The sequence below is a fragment of the Nothoprocta perdicaria genome, unplaced genomic scaffold, assembly GCF_003342845.1.
Source record: "Nothoprocta perdicaria isolate Ctin4 unplaced genomic scaffold, notPer1 scaffold_308, whole genome shotgun sequence".
Classification (NCBI taxonomy): Eukaryota; Metazoa; Chordata; class Aves; order Tinamiformes; family Tinamidae; genus Nothoprocta; species Nothoprocta perdicaria.
In genome coordinates this window covers 737,406-742,773 of record NW_020455542.1, presented here as the reverse complement: position 1 = coordinate 742,773, position 5,368 = coordinate 737,406, and the positions used below count along the sequence as shown (strand labels likewise).

The 5,368-nt window shown below is 42.3% G+C and overlaps 1 long non-coding RNA gene across 1 annotated transcript; it reads right to left on the bottom strand.

Annotated features, from left to right (window-relative positions):
• Nucleotides 1-2,937: 2,937 nt before the first annotated feature.
• Nucleotides 2,938-3,911, bottom strand: LOC112950100. Its single transcript, XR_003249950.1, has 3 exons — nucleotides 3,850-3,911; nucleotides 3,567-3,674; nucleotides 2,938-3,038 (listed from the first exon to the last, which is right to left on the bottom strand). It is a non-coding gene; the product is annotated as an uncharacterized LOC112950100 (long non-coding RNA).
• Nucleotides 3,912-5,368: the final 1,457 nt, after the last annotated feature.

Below are 5,368 nucleotides of genomic sequence, written 5' to 3'. Positions count from 1 at the left end.
CTTCTATTGCTGCTTGGATTTTTCCCTTTCCAACTCTGCCAATAATCAACATTTCAGGGATCTTCACTCGCGTTCATCATGCGCTACCCTAGTGCCTATTACTTCATTTATGCATAATTGGATTTTCTACAACAAAGAGCTGCAAAGGAACTACTTTTTATCATCTGTTGCACGGAACACCTACTTTTAATGGACTATCACAGCACTGACATACCCGCTGTAGTGGCAAAAGGCAGGCAAACTGTAAGAATTTTCATGATAAACTGCAACATCTTCAGTACCTTCACACGTTATGTGTTTCATATGATGATTCATTTTGTATCTGTAGGAGTTCAGAAGCACACTGGATCTTGCATTGGCTGGTGATCTTTTTATATGCTACAAAATGCTCCTAACAAGAAGAGACGAGACAAATACTTGGAATTTGCTTTCCTAATTGCCATAGCCCATCAGAATTTCCTTCAAGATGGCATAGGACAGCAGATCTACCACAGCAAGTCTATTTAAGCCTATCTGGCATTTAACCAGGAGTTAGTCATTCAGTAGTGCTGTACCCAAACTGCCCCACCCTGAAGGCAACTGCATCTGCACTTCAAATCTTGACTCCCAAGAAGCCACCACAGGGACCATAAGGCAATAGGCAACTTCTCACCGAGTCAGCAGGTGGTGCTACCTCACCAGAAGATACATGCTGGAAACACCCAACAGGGCCAAGGAGGAGCCATCTGTAGAGTTACAGAGTAGGTCTATGGCAAGGGAGTTGCTCAAAACAAACAAACAAAAGAAAGAACAAGAAAAGTCCAGGCCTGATCGTAACAAATGTCACTGAGCCTTTGCATGCCACACTGTAGTAAGGGCACTGTTACAATTCATCAGCTCAGACAAAAACTGACGATTTACTTGGAAATCAGGGGAAGGGATCTGCCCACTTGTTTTAAGAGAAGGAAAAGAACTGCAAGCAGTCCCACTGACTTGGTCCATTGTCATCATCTCAACCGGTATTGTCAAGAACTTCTTGTCCCATCAGTTGCCAGGCAGCAATTTGCTACCTCTGGGTAGTCCACACCAACCTCTAGCAGCGGATGCTACTGTCAGCCCCTACAAGCACTTTTAAGATCTAAGTAGAGAAAGGCACTACCCAGCCACATGGTTTGTGTGGCTTCAGACATACTATAACGTTAGGCAGAGCTTACTTGGGCAGACTTGCACACTCCTACACAGCCAGAAATGCCCACATGGCATTAGAAAAGATTCTCTCAGCTGGAGAACAGTAAGAATTACAAGTGCAGTTCTGTTCTGAATATTCTTTGGTGCCAGGAAACAGCTATACAGCAAACAAATGTGAAAGGTCATTCATTGGGATTATAGAGCCTGACAGTCATTCATGTTTTTCCTTCTGCCTTGCATAGTATCATATCCATATTAAATCAAGCAGTTCGAAGTGCTTCTTAACAGAAGAAATCATTGCCTAGTCCCCCATTAACTAGTTATATAGAACAATATTTGCCCTCACCAATTAGTTAACAATAGCCCCTGTATTTAACTCAAAAAAGGTAAATCAAATAAGCACTTCTGCAAGCAGCAACAGGTTTCTCCTCACAGGTCTGCTTTCAGCTTGAGCAAAATCCTCTGCTGCAACAAGTTTTTCAGCAGACAGCCACTAGAAATCAGCAGGAGCCTCTAGACAACATGTGAAGGTCAACACACATCACCCACGTTTTCTTGGTGCATCTTTTGTATATCTTCTTAAATGAGATTATCCTCCCTTTAACCAGGGTGGAGGACCATTTGCATTTCTCTAGGAGGCATTTTCTGTATGCACTCACTACTAGTAAACAGCTTTGGATATTAACACTGTTAGTTTATTTTTGTCCTCAAAACCCATGAGGAGAGATGGCCTTGCTCGCAAGGGAGCCAAGGAAGGTGGCTTTGTAGTCAGCTCCCAAAATGAAAAGGGGATTTTCAAAAACAAATTCTATATCAAGGTTCATATGGCTTACAAGTTTTCCTCATACCCCTTCCTTGATCTTAATCCAACACGTATTAAGGAAGCAAGTCATGTTTCTGCAGTAATAGAAACTGTCAGTTCTACTTACGTATTCACTACAGCTAATTGGGTTCAACCAGTTGGAAATCTGTCAATAAGACAATCTGAATTCATCTATTGAACAAAATGCATAACAGTATGTTTTCATTTGGCTTACTAACACAGTGTTATATCATTTGATTTACTTCATTAGGATGACAAGAGCAGAGTCATACAAAATTGTCAAGAAAAAATCTATAGGAAATACACAGTTAGGTAGTGTTAACTAGTCCAGCTACAGCATAAAAATGCCTAAGAAATGCCAGGGACACTACAAGGAAAGAAATCCCAAAGCTATTATTTTTCACTCCACTGCTGAGAAACTGGATGACCATTAAGAAAAAGTTGTTCCAAGGCCCATCATGTTAAGGGATTACACCTGACTGCAGCTAACTTGGGTCTAGAATGTAACAGTAGTCCAAATTCCCTCTTTCCTAACTCTTGGGAAAAACAAACTTTGATATCAGGAGTGAGTGAATGAATGGACATCTAGAGGCTTTTTTAAAGCAAGCCTTTTGCCAATACATAAAACTTCTTGTAGATCGCTTGTGTTTGGGCTATTGTTCCTTTCTCCTGAAAGGCAGATCTTGGATTTTGCACCCAGAAAACCAGAAAATTCTCCTGTCTGGATTTCTTTATTGTTAGATTGGGAGAGCATTGGAATAGGCTGCTCAGAGGGGTGGAGTTTCCTTCCCTGGAGATCTTCAAAACCCACCTGGATATCATCTCGTGTAACACACACTAGGCTTTCCTGCTTGAGCAGAGCAGCTGGACTAGATCATCTCCAAGGGCCCTTCCAGCCTCAACCATTCTGTGATTCTTCTTTTTCTTATAGGCAAACTTCCGATGGGCTTACCACCTCAGCAAGGTAGCTTCACAGGTTGTCCAGACTAGGGTTATTAGGCTCTGAGGTACTTCATGATGTTTGTTGACTGCATTTGTGCAAGTTGATCTAACACATCAGGCAATGTAGTTAGCTTTTAAATAAGCATCAGTTATATGCCATAAAGTTCTTTTTCATTGAAGAAATTCTTTGCAATGCCTGCTTTAAGTGTACCATCGATACATAAAATGATCATTTCCAGTACTCAAAATACTGGCAATCAAAGGGTAAACCAAGTTCATATACTTGTGAAGTCAAAATCTATGAAGTGACTGACTGGACTTCCTGAATAAGAAACACAAATTCCAAATTCCTCAATATTTAAGTGTACTAACGATACTAAATTCTCCCAGGAAAATAGAGCTCCCTCCATTAAAAATAGAAACAAATCATGTTAACAGTTTACAAAAGATTAAGCTGTAAGCTCCTCAATGGCAGCTGTACTCCAGCTAAAATTTTATTTCCATCAAAAGTAGTACCTGGTATTATATCAGCAGCAGTCAGTTTCTTAGTGTTTCACTAGGTTTTTTTGTTGTTGTTGTTGGCTTGTTTGTTTTTTTGCTACCCATAAGAGATGACTGAGAAGCTTACACTTACCTTAAAATACAGGAAGAGCAGGTTATTCCAGAAAGAGCAAGTCATGACTTCTTAATAACAACCAGCAATTATAGGCCTTCAGCAACAAGAGACTCAGACTTATAGCACCTAGAAAGACAACCACAACAGATCCAATGAGATCAACCAAGGTCAGTCACAACATTATGCTCCCCCACTGATCCACTATTATAAAAAAAATAAAAATAAAAAGCCTGAGGTCTAAACAAGTCATTCAGAAAATAACTCCCACAAACACGACACAGAGAGACCAAACAGCACAAACCCAAGTCTGGGCTTAAAGAGAGCTCATGGGTGCATGTCAGAGATCCCAGAGGTCAGGGCAATTAAGACCACTTAACACCCTCACAGCCCTATCAATTTAAATACCAGGTGTGTAGTATAGGTGTTTTTCTGGGTAGTTTTTTTTTTTTTTTTTTTTTTTTTTTTTTTTTTTTTTTTTTTTTTTTATCTCTGTACAAATATAGAAACTCACATGTGCGAGCCACCTGAGCAGTATAGAAACTCTCTGTGTCTGCAATAGCTGTAGCACAGTTGTTTTGTATTTCTCCAGGTCTCAGTTGAAAGGTAGCCTAGAAACACAGCATTTTTCTAGGTCCTAGTAGTGTAACACTGCAATATTCTAGGAAAGAAACTATAACAGGACTAAATGGATTGCAAGCCAGACGAAAAGAATGAGATTTGTCTTTGCAAGATTTAGTGGTGATCTTTAGTGCCTGTCAAGTTTCAACTTCCTTGTAGTACCTTCAGATCTTCACTATGTTACTACCTATATGGAGGATTTTTTTCCAAAGGTCCTCAGAGGACTCAATTCCCATGGAATTTAATTGAATAGTCAAATATCCAGCTACATTTGTAAATACTATCTTAATGTTTTGTCCAAATATAGATATTTCTCAGCTATAAGAACAGTAAGACTTTCTCAGTTTGTGAACAGAAGTTATTCTATTCAAATCACACATGTAGTTTCCTGGAATGGGAGAGGGTATACTGGAATTCCATTTATACTGGAATGGGAGAGGGCTGTGCTGCCATCCAGAGGGACCTGGACAGACTGGACGACTGGGCGGCGAGAAACCTCATGAGGTTCAACAGGGGCAAGTGCAGGGTCCTGCACTTGGGGAGGAATAACCCTGGACACCAGTACAGATTAGGGGTGGACCTGCTGGAGAGCAGCCCCGCAGAGAGGGACCTGGGTGTCGTGGTGGACGACAAGTTGACCATGAGGCAGCAGTGTGCCCTGGTGGCCAAGAAGGCCAACGGGATCCTGGGGTGCATTAAGAAAAGCGTCTCCAGCAGGTCGAGGGAAGTGATCATCCCCCTCTACTCAGCCCTGGTGAGGCCACATCTGGAGTACTGCGTCCAGTTCTGGGCTCCCCAGTACAAGAGGGATGTGGAGCTGCTGGAGAGAGTCCAGCGCAGGGCTACCAGGATGATCAGGGGCCTGGAACATCTGCCCTATGAGCAAAGGCTGAGAGAGCTGGGTCTGTTCAGCCTGGAGAAGAGGAGGCTGAGGGGGGACCTGATCAGCATGTATAAATACCTCAAGGGAGGCAGTGAGGAGGAGGGGGGCGGCCTCTTTTCAGTGGTGGGCAGGGATAGGACTAGAGGAAATGGCTTCAAACTGAAGCATCGGAAGTTCCACAGGAACTTAAGGAAGCATTTCTTCACTGTGAGGGTGACAAAGCACTGGCACAGGCTGCCCAGAGGGGTTGCGGAGTCTCCTCCTTTGGAGATCTTTAAAACCCGCTTGGACGCAGCCCTGTGCCACGTGCTCTAGGTGA